Genomic DNA, 26,811 nt, shown 5'->3' with positions numbered 1-26,811 from the left:
TACCTGTAAGTATTTTATTTGTTGCGTTGCAATTATAAGTGGGATTGATTTCTTGGTTTCGTATTTGGAAAGTTTGATGTTTGTGTATAGAAATGTGACTAATTTGTATATGTTGATTTTGTATCCTGTAACTTTACTGAATTGGTTTATTAGTCCACAGGTTTTTTATTGATTATTTAGGATTATTTTTGTATACGATCATGTCTTCTGTAAACAGAGATCTTCTTTCTTTTTAATGTGAATGCTTTTATTTCTTTTTTTATGTCTATCTAAAACTCCCAGTACTATGTTGAAAAGAAGTGGTGAGAGAGGGCATCCTTTCCTTGTATGGAATCGTATAGAGACAGTTTTTTTTTCCCCCCATTGGTTATGGTGTTTGTTGTGGGCTTTTCATACATAAACTTTATTGTATTGAGGTTAATTTACATACCTATTTTGTTGAGAGTTTAAATCATGAATACACACTGAACTTTGTCAAATGCTTTTTCTTCCTCTGTTGAGATGATTTTGTGGGTTTTTTCTTTCGTTTTGTTAAGTTGGTGTGGCACATTGAGTTGTGTTCATTGAACTACCCTTGTGTCCCTGGGATGAATCTTACTTGATCATGGTATAGGATATTTTTAATGTGCTGTTGATTTCAGTTTGCTAGTATTTTATTGAGGATTTTTGCATCAATGTTTATCAGGAATATTGGTCTGTAGTTTTCCTTTTTTTTTTTTTTTTTCCATGTCGTTGCCTAGTTTTGTCTCTGACTGGCTGCTGGCCTCATAAATTGAATTTGAGAGTGTTCTCCCTTTTTTCTTATTTTTGAAAGAATTTAAGACAGATTGTTATTAATTCTTTGAATATTTATAGAATTCACCTGTGAAACCATCTAACCATTTATCTAGTCCTAGACTTGTCTTTGTTGAAAGATTTTTGATTACTGATTCAAATCCTTATTTGTTATTGATCTGTTCAGACTTTCTATTTCTTCTTGATGCAATGTTGGTAGATTGTATGTTTCTAGGAATTTATCAATTACTTCTAGGTTATCCAGTTAGTTAGCATAATAATAGTTTACAGTAGTCTATTATAGTATTTTTCATAATTTCTGAGTCTTCTGTTATAATGTTTTTAATGTCTGATTTTATTTATTTGAGTCTTCTCTCTTTTTTTTCCTCAGCCTATCTAAGGGTTTGTTGATTTCATCTTCATAAAAAAACAAAACACATTCTTAGTTCTGTTGATTTATATATATATATATATATATATATATATATATATGTATATATATAAATTCTCTGTTTCATTTATTTCTTCATATATATATATATATATATATATATTTTTTTTTTTTTTCCATTTCCTCTGCTAAATTTGGACTTAGTTTGTTCTTTTTCTAAGTTAAGTTAGGTAAGGGCTTATGAATATTTATACACATAGTTTCAAAAAAATTCTTACATTTTTTTATTAAAGTATAGTTAACATACTATATTATATTAGTTTCAGGTATACAGCATAGCCATTACACATTTATACATCTTATGATGTGCTCATTCCATTAAATCTTGTAACCATTGGTTACCATGCAAACTTATCACCCTATTATTGACTATATCCCCCTTTACCTTTTTTGCTCATCCCTGCATCCCACTCCTCTCTTCCAAGTATCATTTTATTTTTTGTTTCTATGAGTCAGTTCTGTAAATATTAAACAAACAAACAAACAAACAAAAAACGCTTTGAAGTCTGTTTAAATCATGCTATTTTATTAAGTATATTTTCCCCCTTTTCCACTAACATTACAAATTTAGCCTGACTTTTCCTTTTATTAAAAATGATCTGAGCTTCTACTTTACATTCTCCCGATCACTTGACCACATAGTCAACACGCTGCTCACAAATTGTTAACCTTCTTTTGACAATCTGTTGAGTTTCTAACCTTCAACTTTAGAAAACACTTTGATAATATGATTGAATTGCTAAGAAGTAATATGTATTTATTGTATTACTTAACTTGTTTTTGTCTCTTGAAATAAAGTATATTTATCCTGTCAGTATCATAGATTCGATATTTCAAGCTATCTACAGAATTTTAAAAAATCATTTTCAATAAAAATATATAGCTTTTTTTTTTCCTTTAAAGAAAACGAGACTATATTTCATGGTAAATTTGAACAAATAATGAAAGCAGAAAAATCGTTTATTTTTTTTCTTTGTCATAAACTATAATTAAGTGATTTGAATTCTGGATAATCGATTGGAAGACTACAAGGATTATCATGCTTGAGTTTTTCGTTTTCCTCCATGAATAATTAATATTCTTGAAACAAAAAGACATTGCAACTATGATTGCAAATATTCTCTTATTGTTAAGATATCTAGTATAGCATAAATATAATGAACAAAACATGTAATTGGGTTTGAATCTTTTCTTTAATTCCTTTGTTTTATTGTACAGAAGCAAGCATTTAAATTTCCAACTAAAAGAGGAATAGCATGCATTTCTCAAATCATTTGCATGTAAAATGTAGATTTTCCTTAAAATTGAGTTATTTTGTATAAGATTTCTTGAATACTGACAGTTGTTATTCTTTTAATATTTGTATTGAAACATAATACTAAATTTTCACCTTTTACATTTGAGTTTAATTGGGTTGTTTTGTTTAATTCAATACAGCTTAGAAAGCTTAAAACAATTTTATGTAGTTAATTAGCCGAGTTGTTTAAACCACTGAACTGATATGACCAAGTTCAGGTTCATACTGAAACTGTGCCACCTGACTCCACATAAAAATAGGTTCTTTTGTGCACAAAGGAAAGATACAATGGCTTATGTACATATATTCAAAATTCATGGCAATTACTGAAAAAACAAACAAACAATAATTCCAGTGTCGTTTTTCAATGAACATGAGCAAAAAATATATTTTTTAGAGATTAAAAGCATAACGGTGACCGATTATGGCACTCTATATGTTATTGTAATATAAGAAGATAGTTAATTAACCATTTTTTCCTCTTTTTTATTTTTCCTCATTGCAAGAGGTTAGCAGGTCATTTTCTGCCACTCTTTTTTGGTAGATAGTTGAGCATGTGAGACAAATGCAGACATTTTTATTGTATTCCTAAATCTCCCTATAAGAAATCCTATTGAAGAGAGTAAGGCCAAGGCAGTTCAGGGTGTAGAAGGACGTGAAGCGTAAGAAAAGACCGATGTCTAGAAAATAACTTAATAGTTGAATACATAAGAGATGGGAAGAGCAGGTGCAAGGCTCTTTGGGAGAATCCTAATAGATTAAAACAAAACAAAACAAAACTGCAGTGAGAATGCTGCAAGAGACACCTTGGGAGACTGGGTTCTGGGTACTTGGCTCTGAGCTGGGATACTCATTTTCTTTCACTTTGCTAAACATGAGAGCAGCAGAAGGATGTCAAGAGTCTCTTGGTTTCCAGAACATACCTCTGAATATGAGTATTTGGCATTTAGGATTTGAGTCAGAAGCCCTTTATTTCATTCAAAAAATACACAAAGTACCCATTATGTGTTACTGCAGTAAGAAAAATGGTAAAAGCTTGTGCTATTGTCCTCAAAGGGGATAGATAATAAATCAATCAATACAATATGAGGTGTATTAGAAGGTGATAAGTCCAGGGAAGGAAAAAGTTAAGAGTGAAGAGTGATTTGGCGGGCAGGTGTAGAGAATTGGCATGTTTGTAGATTTATGAAAGAAAGCTTCTCTAAGGAAACATGTGAGCAAATATTTGAAGGAGGGCGATTAGGCCATCATGCAAATACCCGAGACCAGATGTTTCTAGGCACAGAGAATATCAAACACAAAGTCACTTCAGCAGCGGTTTCCTTGGTAGATTTGAGGACTACATAGGGGGCCTCGACATCAGGACCTGAGCAAGTAAGAGGGCAGTAGTAGGAGGTAAGGTTGAGCAGGTATATAGTGTGAATTTGTCTGGGTACTTACAGCCTTTCCTGCAGATTCTGTTTGAAGGAGAGAAGGATACAGTGACTGAGACTGAATTTCAAACGAGCCTAAAAGAAAGGATACTTGGGATCCGGTTGAATTAAATTTGGACCTCTAAGCTGTTGAATCTAAGATGAGGAAATCTAAGTTTTGAAGAACAAAATAAAATAGTATAGGTACTGTTAGTATCTACCGCCTATGTTCTCTTGCTGGTATACCCTTGCACACCCTTCCCAAGAAGTAACCATGTCATGATTGGGTATTTATCATTTCTTTATATTTTAAAATGTATTCACATCTTAAACAAAATATACAATTTTTCAAGTTTTGAAACTTTATTCATTCTGTAATATGATTTCAACTCTCCCTTTTGTTTGTGTGATTTAATTTATGTTGATATATGTATATGTATAATATATAAATTTTCATTGCTTCCTAGGATTCTATTTTCTGAACATACTATAGGTTATTTACCTTTACCCCTGTTGAAGGATATTAGGTTATTTCCAGTTTTCTCCAATATAAATGATGTTGATATAGACGTGTTTTGGATTTTTGTATCATCTCCTTATTCACATGTGCAAGAGATTCTCAAAGATAGATATCTAAGAACATAATTGTTGTATCATAAAGTCATACGCATTTTAAAACTTACCAAATCAAGTTATACATTTCTCTACACATGCATTGTGCCAATATACTCCATACTTCCAAACAGAGAGATCTGTTTTCTGAATCAGTCTTTCTCAATGGGTTCAGGATTACAATTGGAGCAGGACAAATTTACAATTTCTTTAGTTATGCCTTGCATAGCTGAAACATTATCACTCTTGATGCTTGCCCACCAAATGCCTACAAGGCCTTCAATAAATCATCTTGAAAACACAATACAACCCCCTCTTTCACACTTCTAAACAATTGGCAAAAAATGTTTTTTTTTAATTTTTTCTTACTTGTTTGATATCCCACATGCCTATTTAATAGGTATGTGTTATATTTTATCTGCAGTTTTTTAGTTTTATATTAGTGCAGTCTGTCCCCCTACTATCTGATTTGTCTCATGATGTGTGGGGAACGATTTTTTTTTTTTTAATATTCCCTGGTAATTCTAAATATAGTCTTCCTCTAATGAACTCCTACTTGATCAATTTACCGATCTCCTCTGCTGCTCTTTTGGCTGAGGCCATAAATATTCTTGTGCTGCCATGGGTTTTATTAGTTTTCTTTTCTCCATTCTTTAATTACCTGTGCTCAGAGTCACCAATTTTATCAAACCACTTGTGTATATAATCAACATCAAATTTCAACCAAATGCTACTTCTTTAATGTAATATCTGTAGAAAGATAATTTATTTTATGTTTGTATTATATCTTGTCCCTATTAGTAATTGTTAATTTTATGTCAAATAAACTCTCAAGTATTTTGCCAGGTATTTTTTATTTTTCATAGAGATTTAGATCAGAAGAAATAGAATAAATCCACATTCAGATTATTCAGAATGGTAATCTAATTGTTCTAAAATAGCCTTCTGAGATTTCATTCAATGGTATTGAAAGCTGTTTAAATATTCAAGACTAAAACTGACTTGGAGACAGTTGTGATAATGTAATCAGGACAGGAAATATTTTACATCTTTGTATTTCTTGGAATTTTCAAAATCCAGAAAGTTTAAACTTGGTTAACAAATAAAGAAAATGTTAAATCATTTTTGCCTGAGAAAAAGGAGACAATCCTGGAATAGGTAGGAAAGAATTCTTACCTGAAGAATTTAAGTAAATCATATTATAGGTCCAGTAAACAGAGGGAAATATTTTTAAAAAAGGAATTAGTAGAGTTGAGATTCTTAAAAATTTAAACCTGCTTTACTTTGCTTCTGATAAACATACAGAAAATCAATTCCAATGAATGAAGAGAATTAATCCTAATAACACTTTCTGAAAACCCTTATCCCCATCTGCAGAATTGTTCTAATTTTTAATGCCAATATAGTGACAGTATCTGAGATAAATATTCTATTGTGGAAAGTTCCCTGAATATTTATAGATAAGTATTAGGTAGTCTGAGTAGAGTTCTGGTTTCAGATATTCACTGTTACCGTAATCAATAGATTAGAATGGGAACTTTCTACTGAATGGCATATGCATATTTCATGTCATCATATTCTTCCCTGGGTATTAAGTGAGAGACTTTGCCAGAACATAAATTACATTTATTACTGTGATGATTGTAGATAGCTTTGAAGCCATTTGACAAATGATAGAGCCCACTTTCTTAATATGAATTAAGACCTAATCAGGTAATCCTCAGTTCTCAGTAAATAGACATTTTAGCAACAGATAGTAAATTGCAAAACAACACACACAATCAACGATATCAATAAGGAGATTTCTTTTAAAATGTCTAGAGTTTTATTTTCTCTTATTTTGTTAAAAATGTTAAGTTTATTGTTGACGTATGTTTACCTAAGTCTGTGATGACAGGGATATATGTTTTCCTGTGTATAAAACCCTTCAAATATTTTTGAATGTTAACATTTAAATAAGAAAACATTGGTACCTATGAATATAATACATTTATATTAATCATATTGCTAGTTTTAATACTAGTTTTATAAAATGCATTATAGGCACAAGTTATATATTAGTTGTTCAAATGTTCTTCACATTTCATAAGAAAGTTGATATAGGAAAACTGTAAAAGAAAGAAACTTCTTCCTTTAACAGTGATATTATCCAAAGTAGAAACTAGAAAACTTCCTCAAGGAACTGTACCGTTCTGTTTTAAATCTATGTTGTTTTTGTTTTCTCACAGTACTATTTATTTTATATTTGTTTTAGTTTCTTGTTGCTGCTCTGACAAATGATCACGAATTTAGTGGCTTAAAATAACACAAATGTATTATTTTACATACACAGTTTTATTTATGTTAAATAACATAGTTCTTGTGTTCTGATGTCTGAGATGAGTCTGATGGGGCTAAAATCAAGATGTTAGTAAGGCTGCATTCTTCCTGGAGACTCTAGTGAAGAATCTGTTTCCTCGTCTTCAGCTTTTAGAGGTTGCTTGTATTCCTTTGCTCATGTCCCCTTTCCCCATCTCCAAAGTCCATCATTCCAACTTCTGTATCATTTGTCAAATATCCTTTTTCTGACTCAAACACTCATCTTTTTCTCTTATAAACACCATTGTGATTACATTGGTCCCACTCAGATAACTCAGGATAATCTTCCCATAATCCTTAATTTAATCGCATGTGCAAAATCCCTTCTGGCATGTAGGGTAACATGTTCAAATTCTGGAGATTAGGTCATAGGTATATTGTGGGGGCTATTATTCTGTCTACCACAGTATCTGAGGTCACTTCAGCATTTCATGATGAGAGCAACATCTGTGTGTACGTGCCTGTGTATGTATGCGTGAAGCAGAAACATTATATCACATCTGTCTTTGAATAATTCAGGTGACATTCCATTGAGGTCACTAGGTATCGTTATTCATAAGCATAAGAAAGGGCTGACTTTCCTCAAAGAATTAAATTTCTAAATGTCATGCTGCAAAAGAGAGACTGGTGATTAAACAGTATTCTTTAATCTAACATATATGAATATTTTTAATGCTTTATGGCTGTGGTTCTTTTATTAATTTTAAGGAGTGAATTTTCTATACTTTTATTAAAACAGAAAACATATAGGCATTGCCATTTAATATAGTTAGGGACAAACTATTATTGCTAAAGTAGTGTTACAGTCTAAACTAGAATTTTCTTGGTTTGAATATTTGTTCTCTTGTTCTATTAGGAAACCTATATGATCCTGTTTTGGAAAACACTAACAGGCTCTAATTTTGAAAGTGGTCCCTTATTTTTATTTTTCCAAAAGCTTTGTAACTACTTAAAACATCCTGCAAAACAAACTTTGTTTGTGATATTAATCTCTGTTCTTTTAGAACTATTTCAGTTGCTTTCAAGAAGAGCTTTCAGGAAAATTAAGGAACTCCTAACAAGGTTGATTTCTAAGGCTGCCTTACTCAATGGATGTTTATATTGTGATTTTTAAAATTGAGGTAAACACCTCATTAAACTTCATTCTTCAGATATATAATGTTTTGTCTTAAGACTACTTCTCGGTTCCATGTAAATATTCCATGCATGTTTCCAAATTTGAGTGCCCAAGAGAATGTTAGCTTTTATTTTACTACAGATGGACCAGTGAGGTTTTTTTTCCCCCTTAAATGGCTATCTAAATATTAAATACTATTTTTTAAATTGCAATTCTGATGAAAATAGTTCTTTTAACTTATGGTAGTTTGGTTGATGGTATATGTTTTCTTCTTTCAATCCTGTACTTGTTTTGTTTCATTGTAATTTTGGGAAAAGAAAATATAAATCACGTTTAAAATCATATTAGTGCCAAACCAGAAAAATTAACTATTACATTAAATATTGTATCTGTAAGAATGAATAGTATACCTACATAAAAAGTCAGAAAAGAGTAATTATTATTATTTATTTTTAACGTCACATGAAAAGTGAATTAAGTAAGATTCTTGAGGAGATTAGAGGAGATGGGGCAGGATGCTGCAAGAAGTTGAATGAACTGACTTTCATATTTCTATCATAATCCTAAAATAAAGGTGTAGCAGTGGACGAAACTGCCAGGGGAATCCCTTGAAGTTGGAAGTCTTTGCAACCTTGAGCAGATGGTAGCTACAGCAAGGGTTCAGGAGTCCAGTTTGTCTCCCAGAAGCTAAGGAAATACTCGATTCCTTATAGGACCAGCACATCAACATGGGGTAATCAATACTTGTGAATGACATATACACAGATAATAATGTATTCATCATCATATCAGGTCCCCAAAATAAAAGGCTTTGTTATAATTTCTAACCAGTAATAGAGTGACTAACTGTTTAATTTTGCCCAGGACTGTTCCAGTTCTAACACTGCAAGTCATGTGTTCCAGGAAATTCCCTCAGTTCCAGACAACTCAGGGATGGTTACTCACTCTAATTTTGTATGTACAGACATATAGATATGGATATGGGTATGGATGTAAATTTAGCATAAATTTTCATCATTTGGAATTACTGAAGTCCCCGACTCATTCTCTCAAGTGTCACAAATAATTACTTGAGATTAACGATGTCTAACTCTAGGTCCAGGTTACTGAAACATACTTATACTGTTGTCACTTTGTCTAAGTGAATAAGTAATGACTTTTCTTGGCATTTGATTGCATATGGAGGTATAATATTTATATATCACAGTGCATCATTGGAGAAAAAAAAATAGGTAAGAGATTGAAAAGCTGGAAAGGATTTTTATTAGTAAGACTCTATGTACCTTGACCAATAGCAGCTATTGTGCGAACAAAACATATTATTTTCCAAGCATTTTCCTTCTGTAGCAGCATCATGCTGATTCATACCACTCTCATGGTGGAAGAAGGTGACCTGAAGGCACATTTGTGATGCATCGACTGTGTTAATTTGGAACTTATTTGCCTGGTATGCAGTAATGATATATAGTTGCAATGACTTGGAGTTCCTTAGAGATCCCTCTGTAGAAAAATGGATATCATTTGAATCTTGGATGCACTCATCCAATTTCTCTATTGTTCATTAAGCAGCACTGGTGGTGAGTTATGAGAAAAAAATCTATAAATATTAATATATTATGTCATTACAAGTTGTAGTTTCCAGCTTATTGTTCTCAAATATTTTCTGGAACTGGGATTCTAGTAAAGGTAAAGAATTGTTCAACTGTAAGAAAGTATTAGAAAAATAGATTAAGCCAAGTGATTATCACCAATAACAACAGAATTTGCTTTATAATTAATTCCATTTGTTAGCCCCGTTTCAATTAACTCCTTGCTGAAAGTACATAATAGTGTAGTGAAAATATCATAAGTTTGAGAGTCAGAGAGACACAAATTCAAGAACTAACTTTCCAGTTGAACAGTTTGGTTATTTTAGATGATTATGTCATGTCTCTAAGCATCAGCTTTCTCAATTGTAAAATATGGACAACTATTCTTAGAATTTGCTTTGAAGATTAAGTGATAATATGTATTAGGCATAAAGCATGCAGTGAATGCTCGTACTCTAACCTTCAAATATGTTAAAAACTCACTGACCAAAAGGAGAGTGATCTTTCATCACCTGCTTATTCAATATTAGGGGAATCACAACCACAGAAAATTTTCAGAGGTTGTGATTCCCTAATTTAGATGGAAATATAATTGTTTCCTCCCTTAACACCTGGGGAGATCTTGGGTGGAGGAAAGCAGGGCAGTGGAAGGCCTGTTCCGTACAACAGATGGTGGCTGCCTGTACTACCCAGTCATAACTGTCTTCCTGAATGAACGACACAGCTCCCTAGGGCTGGGATAAATGGAGTTCTATTATTTTGACAAAATTTTCCCCTAATTCTCCTGTGGTATATTGTTATAGATTGCTATGTATGCAATATGCATAAATATATCGCAAAGTCTAGAATATCACATATATAGTATAGATGTGGTATATTATAATACCTTCTCTTAAAGAATAACAGATAACCACTACTGTTGAATTCCAAGAAGCTCTCTTAGAAGTTTTCCCAAACCCGGCAAAATATCATCCCACATTCTAAAATAAAATTAGTCTGATTAAAAATTATTCAACCTATTCTAATTTTTATAAATAGAATAATACAGCACTTAAATCACTTTTTAATCTTTACAGCTCAAATTTAACCATCCATGTGATAGATATAACAAAATTTACAGGACTGTGTGAGGATCATATGAAATATTGTTATTAAAAATCATAGGAGAGTCTTGGTATAAAGAATGGTGACTCAATAGTAGCCTAACAGTATTAACACTATGAATAATATAAATAATAAATTTTCATTTTCTGTGTTTTTTTATTCATATTTTTGTAAAAATATTAAATATTTTGTTCTCTCCTCTAGAATTATTTAAAATAATATTGTTTATTCTTGATAAGTTATCTCTGTGTAGTAGTTAGATGTATTTTCACATTCCAACCCAGATCTCAAGCTTAAACTTTCTGCTTCTATGGTCATTGCTGTAAGACATTCGCGGTTTCTGGAGCTATTAAGCTGTTTTATTTGACTGTTTGTTTTTTTCCTAATCATTCTTAGGAGACAGATGTAAATATATTATCCCCAAATTCTTATGCAATTAAAGTTAGAAATCTCTAATCTTCACCAAGTTCTTACCTACATGATTTACTCAAAGGGCATATAGGTTGCATTCTGGGTAACCAAACTGACATGTATGTCCACCTCTAGGTCCGACATTTGTGTCTTTAATTCTTGCACTTTCCATTACATCTCACTTTTCAGCACCATCCTCTATGCACGGTGCTGGGACTTTTAGCACAGATGTAATTGGACCCACTGTGTACTCATAATGAAAATTTCAGAAGTGAAAAGCAATATTGGAAGAAAACTATAGATAAAACTAGAAAAATCTTTATTTGTACCTTTTCTATCTCCACATCACTGGCCATTAAAAAAACAAAAGTCCACAAGGAACAGAGTATAGTTTTATAACGATTCCTTATCTTTCACAGAGTCCCTCATTCTAATAGTGATTTATAGGGCTGACATTTCCTTCTCCTTGGCATTCCTGTTTCATTTTGCCTTAGACTTTCCATTCTTGTGGCTCTTCCATCTCCTTGGCTTCTTTTAAAAAATCTGGAAAACTATTTAAGAAAAATATAAATATTGAACGGATTCTTTTCAAGTTATCTGAATATATTAAAATAACTGTTTTCAAATAGAAAAAAAAAATACCTGGTTTGTAAATATCTTATTTTTATCTTCAACATTTCTTGGCATCCTTATATGAAAAGCAGAAAATTCCGCAGATAGTATTTCAGTATTTTCTTACATACTACATATACTACATATATAAGAACATACTACATATAAAGTTACTCTAGATCTCAGTGGTAGGTTGGTGAAAGGCCTGAGTTATTATACTCAAATTTATTAATGAAAAATATCAATATCAGATCCAAAATATTTTACACCTACTAACTTCTTAAGTTATCAGTTTTATTCTCACTTTATTATTGATTTGTATGGCAGAAACAGAGAACTTTAATTTGTAAAAATCTATAGAAATGCCACATGACTCCTCTAAATATATTCAGATTGAATAAATATTTGTATCACGTACATTTAAGCAGAAGAAATGTGGGGGGCACAGATAGAAAATGCCCAAGAAAAATTATTTCACTTTCACAATAGTTGCTCATATGGATTAAATCAATTTGCAGGACAATTTGGGGTAAAGCAGATTCCACACATTGTTTTTGCATGAAATTTCAGCAAAAGTTATGTAAGATAGCAATGTATTACTTGTGGCACAACTTCAAACTTATTCTTCCTTTTTACCAGTTCCAATTTCAAAAATTTTTCTTAAGTAGTCTAATATTCTTTTTTTCTTTGTGTATCCTATAGTAAACTGTTAAATATGACAAAATACAACTTCTTAGAGCATCCTTGATGCTTACAGAAATAATATGTATTTCATAAAAATTAGAGAACATTGACAGATTGGAACAAAACAAAGAGTTTAGGAATGTTCAATGTATGAATATTTGACAATTAAGATCGCGAACTTGCTGCAAGGATGTTGCTAACCTTTTTTTGATAGCGGAGGGATTATTGTTATGAATTTCTACCAAACTAGACAAACAGTTAACCGTGTTTACTATTTGGAAGTACTGAAAAGGCTGCATGAAAAAATTTAGACGACCTGAACTTTTCATCAACAATTTATGGTCTTGCATCGCGACAATGCACTAGTTCACATGGCACTGTGTCTATGAGGGAGTTTTTAGCCAGGAAACAAATAACTGTATTGAAATACTCTCCCTTCTCACCTGACCTGGTTCCCAATGACTTCTTTCTTTACCTGAAAATAAAGGAAATACTGAAAGGAAGACATTTTGATGACATTCAGGACATCAAGGGTAATACGACAACATCTCTGATGGCCATTCCAGAAAATGAGTTCCAAAATTGCTTTGAAGGGTGGACTAGGTGCTGATGTTGTTACATAGCTTCCCAAGGGGAGTACTTCAAAGGTGACCATAGTGATATTCAGCAATGAGTTACATAGCCCTTTTTCTAGGATGAGTTCGCAAACTTAATTGTCAGACCTCGTATATTTTTTTTTCTTTAGGTTGCTTATCTATATCAGCAAAATCAAAGTTAAGATTCATCCTTTTAAATGTCTACAATTATAATTATAAAGGCTAGGTTTTATACCCTTAACTTTATAAATGGGGAAAAAAGTTAGAAGGAGGTTAAATGATTTTTCGCAAGTATATCTAGCATGCCAGATTCAGAACTATAAATCATTTTTTTAATATTTCCTTTGTATAATGCTAAAATATGTATTTTATTATTTTGAGGGATTTAAAATAGACAGTAATTCTGAGCACATTTCTCCAGATTGATCTTGAAATTATTAGATGTTCAAATACCTAAAAAGCTAATTGATGGTTATAAGAATTGGAGTTGGAGCCCAGAATTACTTACCTTGCTTTTTGAATCTGTATTATATACCCATATCCAAAATTAGAGACATTGCAAACTTTAAAACATAAATACTATATGAGGTTCATTACTAATGAATAATATACGGAAAGGAAGAGTTCTGTTTTTCATTCATCTTAATTTAGAAAAAAGTGTACTTAGTTTAGAAATGCACGTGTATGTGTTTACATATGTGTATATGTATATATGTATATATACACACATATGCATGTGTATACATACCCACATACATATATACTTATGTACTCATATTACATATTTAAGCACATTCACATATACATTTACATTATAAATTCTATCTTATATATAATATATTTATATATGTGAATGTTTAGACTTATTTTCGGCGATTTTTAGGTGGGTAATTGGTCAATAAAATGGAGCATATAGGATTACATGAATGTTTGTGTTTATAGTATTTTTTCCTGTTTAACCCTCAATCATTATTTTATCCTCTATCCTTATCCCTAATAAAATATTCATTTGCTTACCTATGACGCCTTTATATGCAGGCTCAACAGACATGACTCAAATTAAGTTTTTCCATTAAGCAAAGTACATAGCTTTTGATTTTTATTTGTGAAATCTTTAATACAAATCATTTAGCAAAGTTGTGTGCCTCATTTTTGTATTGGATTATTGTATATTGTCTATTTTAAAGTTGTCAATTATCTTGAAATTAATCCATGTGTTTACTCAAAATTGGTTTTATTTGTAATTTGAAACAGTTATATTTATAACACAGTTATAAAGTATTTGGAATAATGTAGAATATTATTTATGCAATGATATCCTTAAAAACTATCTAAAAAATGAATAATTGACAACTGGATGTGGTGAGGGATGATCCAAAGTTATTTTAGATAGGAATTTGAATACAACAGTAATTTAAAATATACAGTATACTGGTGTTGGAAAAGGCAGTCAATAAGAACAGAAGAAAATTTCAGAAATATACTCACATATATGATAGCATTGACATCAAAACAGTGAGAAAATATGGATAGGTCAATAAATCATATGGGATTATTTGGTGCATCATTTGGTTAGCATATTTATATAAAAATACAAATATGTAGAAAAAATTATATCCTTAGATTATTACATTCACAGTACATATATTCACAGATCATAGTCTCTTGAGGTAAATACATAATATATAAATGCATTATATAAATATATGTATATATATACACACACACACACATATATGTATGTGCATATATATATAATATATATGTATATATGTATATTTATATGAATTTGTATATGTATATGTGTATGTGTGTGTATATATATAGTAGAATATTTCAATATATATTTCAATATACATATATTGAAATATGTTTATTAAACACTTCCTTTCAGTAAACTGTTCATCATAGTATAGAATAATATTTATATATGTATAAACTGAAATTCATATGGTATGATCAACCAATAAAGAGATTCAGGCTGTAACAAAGAACAAAATGCATTTATTTGAGCCAAAGGATTGCAATCCAAGAGACACATATTCAGGTAGCAACCCAAACAGTGCTTTGGAGAGGACAAAGAAAGGCAGAGTTTATAAAGGCAAAAACCACAAAGTGTACTTATTTTTATGCAAATGAGTATTGCCAGCTCAGTTAGTAGGGATTGGTTACTTCCAATAATCAAACAAGGGAGATAGAAACTACAAAGGGTTAATCCATATGTGTGTGTGTATATACAAAACAACAGTTGTTGTTCCAGGATATTTATGGCTCAGCCTTGAGCTGAGTTTAGCAATGTGTTTGGCAAACTAATAGCAGCTCTAAGAACTGAGACACAAGATGTGCTTAGGCCCCACTTCCAATAACCACTGACACTGTTTTAAGTGACTCTCTGAGCAAAGCTTATTCCATTTTATTTTTTTCCATTATCAATCTCCATGAAACATGTTATTTAGAGAAAACAGAGAGTCACAAAAATATATGTATTAGAGTTTGATTGAATTGGTATCTTTAAATGTCCATAGATGTTGATACTTTTGTGGATATCTACCAAAATATCAATGGTAGTTATTTCTAGGTGGTAGTATTTACTGTCACACTACATTCTTATTGAAATCACTTTTTGTAAAACTATTGTATTATAATAATAGCACTTCTAAGTTTCTAATTTTTTTTTCACAACTTCCAGTTATTCCCTTAGATCTTTATTGAAAATTGATTATTTTAATATGGTCTTTTAGGTTAATTTTTACATCAGTAACCTATTAATCTGAACCAAAATTAGAGTTCAAGTCTTACTCTTTGGCTTCATAACATTTCTCTGAATTATACTTAAATAAAATTTAATACATGAACATTTAAAATGAATATTTCATACAAATTAGTGTTATCAAACAATAAAGGTTAACTAAGAAAGTTCAGTCATCCAAAACCTCCCCAAATCAAAAGTCCAGGACCAGATGGCTTCACTAGTGAATTCTACCAAACATGCGAAGATGAGTTAATACCTGTCCTTCTGAAACTCTTCCAAACAGTTAAAGAAGTGGCAATACTTCCTAACTCATTTCATGAGGCAAATATTACCCTGATGCCAAAACCTCATAAGGATAGAAAGGACAAAACAAAAAAAAAAAAAACGGAAAAAAACCTTCATACCAATATCTCTGATAAACACAGATGCAAAAATCCTAAACAAGATACTACAAAATTGAATACAACAATACATTAAAAAGAGTATACTTTACATTCAAGGGGGGTTCATTCCAGGGCACAAGGATGGTTCAGCATAAGCAGATCGATCAATGTGATACACCATGTAAAAAACATAAAGGATAAAAAAAAAATCATACGATCATAGCAGTAGATGCAAAAAGAAAGTGTTTGACAATAGACAACATCCATTTATGATTAAAACATTTAATAAAATGCATATAGAAGGGAAGTACCTCAACATAACGAAGGCTATATATGACAAACCCTCAGCTATTATCATACTTAATGGTGAAAAACTGAAAGATTTTTTTTCTATGTTCAGGTACAAGACAAGGAGGCCCCCCTCACCATTGTTATTCAACATGGTATTGAAAGCCCTCACCAGAGCAATCAGGCACAAGAGAAGTGAAAGACATCCAAATTAGGAATAAAGACGTTATATTGTCACTTTTTGCAGATGACATGATTTTTACGTAGAAAACCCTAAAGACTCAACCAAAAAAACATTAGAAACAATAAATAACTGCAGTAAAGTTGCAGGATTAAAAAAAAAAAAAATCAATGTACAAAACTCCATTGTGTCCCTATATACAAATAATGAAATTTCATAAAAATATATGAAAAGAAATTCCTTTTGCAATTGCAGCAACAAATAAATAAATAAATAAAATTCCTAGGAATAACCTTAACAAAGGGTGTGAAAAACCTATACCATGAAAAACTATAAGACGTTATTAAAAGAAATTGAAGAAGACCCAAAGAAATGGAAAGATATTCCGTGTTCATGGTTTGGAAGAATCAACGTATTTAAAATGGCCGTATTTCCCAAAGCAATGTACAGATTTAATGCAATCCCCTTCAAAATCCCAATGGCATTTTTTAAAGAACTAGATTAAATAATAGATTAACAAATAATAATAGATTATAATAATATAACAATTAATTAAATAAGTAAATAGTAGATTAATAAATAGATTTAAAAATCATTAGATTTGTATGGAATCACAAAAGACTCCGAATAGCAAAAGCAACCCTGAGAAAAAAGAACAAGGATGGAATTATCATACTCCCTGACTTCAATTTTTTCTACAAAATGACAATAATCAAGACAACATGGTATTGGCAGATAAACACAGAGACCAACGGCATAAGATTGAGAACCTCAAAATAAACCCACACTTATATCGACAAAAGAGCCAAAAACATGATAGAGGAAAGAAACCCTCATAAGTAAATGGTGCTGGGAACATTGAAAAGTCACATGCAAAAGAATAAAATTAGACTGTTGTCACTGTATACCAAAATCAACACAGAATGCATCAAAGACCTAAACATAGTACCTGAAGTAATCAACTGCACAGAAGAAAGCATAGGTACTAAACTTACAGACCTTGAGTTCAGAGAGTATTTTATGTATTTGATCTCAAATGCAAGAGAAGTAAAAGCAAAATAATTGAATATGACTATATCAAACTAAAAAGCTTCTGCACAGCAAAAGAAACCATCAACAAAACAAAGAGGCAACCAACCGAATGGGAAGAGATATTTGCAAACAACACCTCTGATAAGGTGCTAATATCCAAAACGTATAAAGAATTCATACAACTCAACAAAAACAGAAACAAAAACAATCCAAATAAAAAATGAGCAGAGGACCTGAGAAGACACTTCTCCCAAGAAGACATATAATTGACCAGCAGATATGTGAAAAAAATGCTCAACTGCACTACCCATTAGGGGAATGCACATTAAAACCAAAAGGAGATACCACCTCACACCTGTTAGAATGGCTATTATCAAAAAGGCAAGTAATAACAAGCATTGGAAAGGTTGTGGGGAAAAGGAAACCACATACACTGCTGGTAGGGATATAAATTTATATTGTCACTGTGGAAAACAGTATAGAGTTTCCTCAAAAAATTAAAAATAGAATTACCATATGACTCAGCAATCCCTCTTCTGAATATCTACTCAAAAAATTTGAAAACATGTATCCATAACAATATATGTATCCCTATGTTCACTGCAGACATGAAAACCACCAAAGTGTCCTTTGATAGATGATTGCATAAAGAAGATGTGGCGCATATGTACGATGGAATGTTACTTAGCCATGAGAAAAGATGAAATAGTGCCATTTGCAACAACATTGGTGGATCTTGAGATTATCATGCTAAGCAAAATAAGTCAGGCAGAAAAAGTGGAGAACCATATGATTTCACTCATATGTGGGATATAAAACTGAAAGCGACAAATGAACAAGAGAAGCAAGCAAAAAAATCATAGACACATATAACAATACAACAGTTTAGTAGTTACCCGAGGGTAAAGGGAAAGGGAGATAAGTAAAGGGATTAAATATATGGTGATGGTAGAAGAATTGACTCTGGTTGGTGAGCACACAATGCAATATACAGATGATGTATTATAGAATTGTACACTTGAAACCTATATAATATTTTTAACTAATGTCATCCCATCCCAATAAATTTAATTAAAAATAAATAAGTCAGTACAGAAGTTTGAGCATTGCCTGATTGTTTATTCAGCATTTCAAGAAGAGTTACTAAATAATAAAATGGGGAGTATTGGGAATCAGCAAAGCCATTATTACAATATCCACCAATAATTCTTCTCACTTTTCTTTTTACTTTTGCTTCTTATAGAAGCTATTTAGACAAGAGTTAAATTCAACGTGAACCTTTCCCCAAAAAAAGTAGAAAATAATGCGTAATTGGATATATTTTAGGCATCAGATTTTTTTGAATTTGAACAGAACTGGAATATATTTATCATTGTCACTTCATGAGAGTACAATTAATTAGAAGACTTTAGTTTCTGTAAAGCAGTTTGATCTTTTGAGAAAAGGTATGCTTTAGTTGGGATGTATTTGAGGTGACCTCAATTTTGTAATTGCCTTTGTATTCCTTTATTGCCCTGGTATTTTATATCATAAATAAAATTAAAAACCTATAAAGATGTGGTTCTTCAAGAGTTTTTCTATATAAATATACTATTTGTATATATTATATAAAAACATATATTATACACAGTAATCACATTGATAAAAATTAATTAAAACTAGAACCTGTGTTCAGGCCATCCTTGTGGCAGCCTGTGCCTGGGAGCCTGAATCAGGCAAGATGATTTAATCCCTCCTGGCCTCTATTCTAATCTCAAGTAAACCATTTATACATTTACCCTGAGCTTTTGGCCATTTTGTAAGCTTGTAAAATTTAACATGGCTAATACTGAATTACACTTCTTTCCCATAAACTAGCTTCCCCTCTAACTTTTTTGTTTGTTTCTGTTCTTCCATATTCCTATTTATCCAACATCAATAGTTTGTTTTTTTTTTTTTGATGCCTTTCCTTCTTTCTCATATCCAATCTGTTGGCAAGCTCTGTGCAGTGCTCTTTTAGAGCTTTCATTTTGATCCTTTCACTTGTCATTTGTACTGTTTACACTGTTGTCTAGGCACTCACTCACGAGTTCCTGGAATACAAACAAAGTCTTCTAATGGACCTCCCAGAACACCTTTTCCCCATCTTCCAGTCTGTCTTGCATATCAGCCTCAGATTGACATTCCAGAAATGCTGTTTTGATAGATGCACTTCCCAGTTTCTTCCAAGGCATCCTCACTGACTTTGAGATAAAGTCCAAAATATTCAGCTATCACCCAAGACCCTCTTTCCAATCTTTTGACTAACCCCTGTAGTCAGTTATAGACTATCTGATTGATATATATATATATATATATATATATATATATATATATATATATATTTTTTTTTTTTTTTTTCTTTTTAAGTCTGATATCTTGTTACTACTCCAAATGCAGCTGTTGGCTTTCTTTCTTCTCACGTTTATTCTTACCATTTTCACTTCATGGCAACATGAAGTTAGTGACATCTATCCCTAACACCATCTACAGAAAGCCTGTAACACACACTCTGGATGTCACTTCAGTTTTTAATTCTTTCTGGTATCCACAGCTCATGTACCATTGTTTGAATTGTTCTTTTTAATATTTAGATTTTGGAGTATGGGATGTGAGGGTGTATATATTTTATCTATCCTACAAAATTTTAGGAGGTATGAATTGTTTCCTGGTTATGTATTAATATCCCCCAGTAGCTACTCCCCAGTAGCATGTAGTCATTCAAAACATTTGCATACGTGTCAAAGAAAAATTATGAGGAACTATTAAGGCCAAGATATAAAGAAAAATAAGTGTTATATACTAAATTTGTAGGAACTTCTTCATGAATAAAATATATATATATACACACACACATATATATGTATATATATAATTTATTCATATATATATATATATATATATACACACACAAAAAGTTATAAAACAAATGATAAAAACAATTATAAATAGTATCTCTAATGAATTAAATGAACTGGCCAAGCGTCTGTATATGCAGTCTGACAAGTTCGCGGACAAATCATAGAAAAAGTGCTACGTACCTCATTGCTGAATATCACTAAGGTCACATTTGAAGTACTTCCCTTGGGAAGCTATGCACTGACTCCAGTGCCTAGTCCTCCCTTCAAAGCAATTTGGAACTCTTTTTTTCTGAATGGTGATCAGACCTGTCGTCACGTTACCCTTGATGTCCTTCCTGAATGTCATCAAAATGTCTTCCTTTCAATATTTCCTTTATCTTTGGGAAAATAAAGAAGTCATTGGGGACCAGATCAGGTGAGTAGGGATGGTATTCTAATGCAGTTATTTGTTTACTGGATAAAAAATCCTTCATAGACAGTGCCGTGTGAGCTGGTACATTGTTGTGATGCAAGGACCATGAATTGGCGAAAAGTTCAGATCACCTAACTTTTTCACGCAGCCTTTTCAGCACTTCCAAATCTTAAACTTGGTTAACTGGTTGTCCAGTTGGTACAAATTCATAATTATAATCCCTCTGATATCAAAAAAGGTTACCAACATCGTTTTGACTCTTTATTTGGACTGACAGAACTTTTTTGTTTGTGGAGAATTGGCTGACTTCCATTGTGCACTTTGACACTTTGTTTCAGGGTCTTATTGATATGCCCATGTTTCATCACCAGTGATAACATGGCCTAAAACATTGTCTTGCCTCTGCAAAAGATCTTGGAAAACTTCGACTCTCCTTGCTTTTGTTCATTGGTGAGCTCCTTTGGGACCATTTTTGCACACACCTTTCTAATGCCAACATTTTTAGTTAAAATTTTCCTGTTTGTCTATGAATGTTTACTTGGTCTGCTATGCTGCTCACGGTCAGCTGATGATGTTGACGCACAATTCGACAAAATTTTGCAATGTTTTTTATCAGTTCTGCTCATTACTGGCTGCCCTGATCTCTCTTCATCGGTGAAGCATTCTCTTCCCTCTGAAAAACATTTAATCCATTTGTACACTGCCGTTTTCTTCCTGGCCTTATCCCCATTAACTTCGCCTAACATGTCCCTGATTTCACTCCCACTCTTTCCAAGTTTAACAAGAAATTTCATGTTTGTTCATTGCTCTAATTCAAGTTCAGATATTCTTATGATGGCATACAAAAACACACAACAACAATAATGAATGACACTCAGCAGGACACTGCCACACATCAACATGAACACAGCTTGAGACACTGATATACTAAGGTTATGAAAACTTGCAGAGCTCTTTGTACAGTGCTGTCAATGTAATCACATGGTGGCAAGTTTGCCAACTTAAGTGGCATTCCTTGTATTTTAAAACTGAGTATCATTAATTACTTCGTTGAGAATGTGGTATAAAAATTGCATATAATACAAAGCTATAGGTGTTGTTACCCTTTTTAGTTGTATTCAAAATTAAAATAATTCTTTTCTGTTTTATTGTGGCAGTATTATGTATCAAAAAGAAAGAACTAGGGGAAAAGTTATAAGTAAGAAAATTATTTTATCTTCACATCCTTGCCCTATAAAACCAATTCCCAGGGATACTTGTTATGAGTTTTGATGATGATTATCCTTCTAAATATCTATTGTTATTTAAAATGTGTATGCTCATATAATAGCTAGTTTTAGATAATTTCAACTTACCTATATATTATGAACATATTTCTATGTGAATGTACATTATTAAAATATTTGCATACTATATCACTATATGTCAATACAAAAATATTCTTGAAAATTTTTAGAATTCACTTATTTTAATTTCAAAATATAAATTTTTACCTTGGCTATTAGTCAAAAACCAACAGAAGGTGTCTCCTTGGGGGAATACTAAGTATTTTCAGTATTTTCAGTATGTATTATACACACACAAACACACACACACACACACACACATTTTTTCTTTGAATCATGTGTATGCAAGGGAGTTATGAGTCACAACTCTGATGAAGAAGTAAAATCTCCTTTTTAAAATTTACTGTTTCTCTCTATTGAGTGGTCAGATAGAGAATATTTTCATGTTCGGAGAATATTTTTGTTTTGTATAAAACCATATTTTCTGTTCCTAATATATAACTCTATTACTCTTAGTGGAAAAAAAATAATTTGGAACTCAGAGAATATGCCCATATAGTATTCATATTGAATCTTCTGTATTCTAGAACAAGATTGAGCAAATTATTATTTCTTAATATTTATATTTAAATATGTAAACCAAAATGCATTAAATAGAATGAATTTGAAAGAAATTGACTAATATAGAAATGGAAACAAAATGTGCATATGTAATTGCTATTGTCCATAAAAGCTGCATTGTCTGAAAGTCAGTTGTGTCTGAGATTCAAGGGAAGCTAACAGAGACTTAAGTCATTTCATTTGTTATCAATAACTATGTATATTTATATAAATGCTTTTTAAATGCTCATAACAAAGCAAAGCAATTTAGCCAATTTTCTCCATTTTAGAAGCAGAAAATTAATTTATTTTAATTATTAACTTCTTATGTTTGTGGTACAAGCTGAAAAATAATACTAATTAAATTAGTTTAGTATTTAGTGAGCATAACAAGACAATAGAAGAGGAAATTATTCCTATGCAGGATGAGACACATATGGAAAATTACTGTGAAACACAAATTTGAAACATTATAAATCATTTTAAAGGATTTGTTTTTCAAGCTACATAGATACCATGGTAGAGAACCAGAAAATATGAATGGGATCAGACTTACACATATAATTATAAATGTACATATACATATATACATATAAACATACTTCTATATATACTAGCTATATATACTAGCTATATATTAATAGTGAATATAACCTCTGAAAATTAAACAAAAAAACAAAAATACCTAAAAATTTTTATATAAAGAGCAAGACTGAAACTTCAACTCTAACAAAGCTTTTCTTCTTTTTGGACACTCTTTCCTGTTTTCTTCAATGTTTCCAACTCATTCAAAAATTTCATATTCCATTGTTGTTTTACAATGTATTGTGAAATATTTTTGAAATATGTTATAAACTTAAAATTCATTGTTATCCGGCGAAATTAAAGTTTGTTTGAAGCTGTGTATAGTGTTAAGAACTATAATCACAGAATTGTAAAATTTTACATGCTTTAGAGTTACCTAGTCCAGAATGTCATATTTAAATTACATGTGATATCTTTAATCTTGAATATAAAAAGGTGCATCAGGCAAAGTTCATTCAAGAGTCCGAAACATACGTTACCTGAACAGGGAAAATTTAATATAAAGAATTATTAGCTGGTAATGGGATTAACAATTAAGCTAGAGAGAACGCTAAAGAATATAGGAATAGTAGATGTGGGCAGCAGCCATTGTCTCTAGGATTGAGGGGAATACTGAAAAAAAAGAAGAAGAAGAAGAAAAAAAGAGGCTACACACACACACACACACACACACACACACACACACACACACACACACTTTAGAGGGTGGAGCTCTGGTTCATATGCTGCATGGTGGAGAGTTTTTACAGGTGCCTCATGTCAGGGTTAACATGCAAGAAACCTCCAGGAGGCTTAGTGGTAAAACTTCCTGAGAAACACCCACAAGGCTGCCAGTGAGATTTAGTGGGAAGCTACCAGATAAATGTCACACTATGAAAAAACAGCAAAGCATTTGAACACCAGAAGCCCCTTTCTTTTGAAGTGTCCCTCCACTGCCCTCTACCGACAGAACTTAACATTGTGGCAGCTAGGAAACGAAAAGGATTTTTTCAAGGGTTTAGTATTGCAAAGCAAGGAAAAGAAGGTTGGATTTGGAGCTGAGGGGCAGTTGATAAGACGTAAAGGATGGAAAATAAGCAGTTTATTAGAGTGTGTTTGAAGAAATACGATAGCACTTTTGTTTCTTTTTGTGTGGTTGGTTCTTGTATGGCGGCATTTGCTTTGGGCTTTAATGTGTTATTCCTGGGCTCTCATTTAAAGGAATCTTCAATGTGTGAAGAATAGTAAATTCTTGGCAATACATTTGTTTTCAATGAAAATAATTACTTTTCTCTATGAATATATACACTTTCGGGTTACACTACACTTTATCACATGCTTCTGAAATATGTATAGCATGCAATACTAGTCTTACTTTCTTGATGAAGGAAACATAGTTTGTGGAGATAAAATAACCATCTAGAGTCTTAGAGCAAATTTGGAGCGGAATTAATACTTTAGGAACACCAAAAATTACTCTCTGATTACAAGGTCCTTGCTGTATCTCTTGACCAAGATCATTTTCTGTTTGTTTGTTTGTTTGTTTCGTCCATGAAGCTTCTGATGCTCAAAAAATTTCTCATGCTCAACCGAAGAGAGAGATATATTAGTATCAGCTAGCTGACTCCTTGTTTATGTTATTTTTTTTCAGTGTATCTTCAATTCCACAAATTGTTATTGGTGTTTGTTACATAAATAAGACAAAAAAAGAGGGGATTAAAAGGACCGATATGAATATGATCTTCACAATTTTTTTTAAAATAGATGGCTTCTCACAACCATTAATGGGCTAATTTGTGTTTTGTATCTGTAAAAGTTGCAAAGTTCACATTTCTATGAAAAGATATCCATTGGAGCGAGGTTTGAGCTTTTTTAAACCATATCTGACCTAACCTGCTTGATAGTAATAGTAAGCAGTGAAATGAAAAGCATTATCTCCAAATAGAAGTTGCTGAAATATTTATTTTGTTTGATTCAGAATGAAATAAGATCTACTAGTGTTGATTGCTGGCTACCCGTAGTATTCAACTCCATGTTTATAGTTCTTCAAAATATTTACTGCAAGGACCATGAAATGAAAAGAGCGTGCCATCTTAAAAGAAAAACAAAACAAAACTTAAGTTCACTACAAAATAATACAAAACAAAATTGAGTGAAGCATAGATTAACCATGGAATGCACAACAAAGAAAAATGTGCATTGGAATTTGTGGCAACAGTTATAGTGGGGGCACTCATCCAATTTCTCTTAGCAGCTCTGTTCTTTTTGCTAGTAAGGGGTTTATGTTATTCATATGTGTTGCTTTCTTTCAGAATTATTCTATCAATTATTTATTTCCATCATTTGTCTCATTTATAAAACTCATTCTGCCATGTTATTATAACTTGTTCAGTCATTGGGTTTTCTTTTAATGGAAACAGAACTTGGAGTTGATTTTATTTAAGGATAATTATATATTTAAATTACATATTTAGCTTCACATTTTCTATCAAACTTCTTATCCTGACGTTCCATATTCAAACCCCATATAAATCTCCCTTATTTCCTATTATCGTTAAGTATAGGTACTAAAATCTAGCAAAGAAGACCTTTTTTCTTTTATTAAATATTTTTCATCCACATGGTTTAGATACACTGTTCTCTTCATCTGGAATAATCTTACCTCAATACATTATATGGTTGGAGCCATATCATTTTTTAAGTTTCAGATTAAATATTATCTTCCAGAAAGTAGTTCCTTTCTTTCCAGTAGAGATGGAAAACAAAACAAAACAAAAAACACACAATCACCTCAAACTTGGACTATTGTCTCATTCTTGCTAACAGCGTCAATTTCATTTAAATCAAAAGTATTCTCTCTTTCATTTCAAATACTGCAGTTTTGATAGCAGTGGAAAATACTGAAGTAGTGATTTATTACTGTGGGGTCTTAAAAGGTCCTATTACATTGAAAAACATACTGTATCAAAAGTAGAATCTAACATAGTGGAGAAAATGTGGTTCACAGACATATCTACATACAGAGATGTTTTGACATGAGTTTTGTATTTTCAATATAGTTAAATCAGTGATTGGTAGAAAGAGATGTAACATTATGCAATTAACTTGCTCTGTGCCCTTTAAAAAAGGTTACAAAAATTTGCTGATTTGAGCATATTCAAATACTCAAGTATTCTTCTCTCTCTGTTTCGTCAATAGCAATTTTTTGCAAAGTTGTCACTATTTCCTAAAATTTCTCTTATTCATCTTATTAAAAAATGAGTTGTATAAATAATTTCAGTAGCTCAGCTATTTGGGACTCATTAATTTCTAGCCCCTCCTTATTAATTAGCAGCCTGATTTTGTATAATTGCTTATCCTGATGAATTAAAAACAATTCACATTTTTAAAACTATTCTGCCTACACAAAACCTTTTG

This window comes from Rhinolophus ferrumequinum, chromosome 2 (genome assembly GCF_004115265.2).
Source record: "Rhinolophus ferrumequinum isolate MPI-CBG mRhiFer1 chromosome 2, mRhiFer1_v1.p, whole genome shotgun sequence".
NCBI classification, from domain to species: Eukaryota; Metazoa; Chordata; class Mammalia; order Chiroptera; family Rhinolophidae; genus Rhinolophus; species Rhinolophus ferrumequinum.
The sequence above is the reverse complement of the archived record's forward strand: the minus strand, read 5'-3'. Positions refer to the sequence as shown.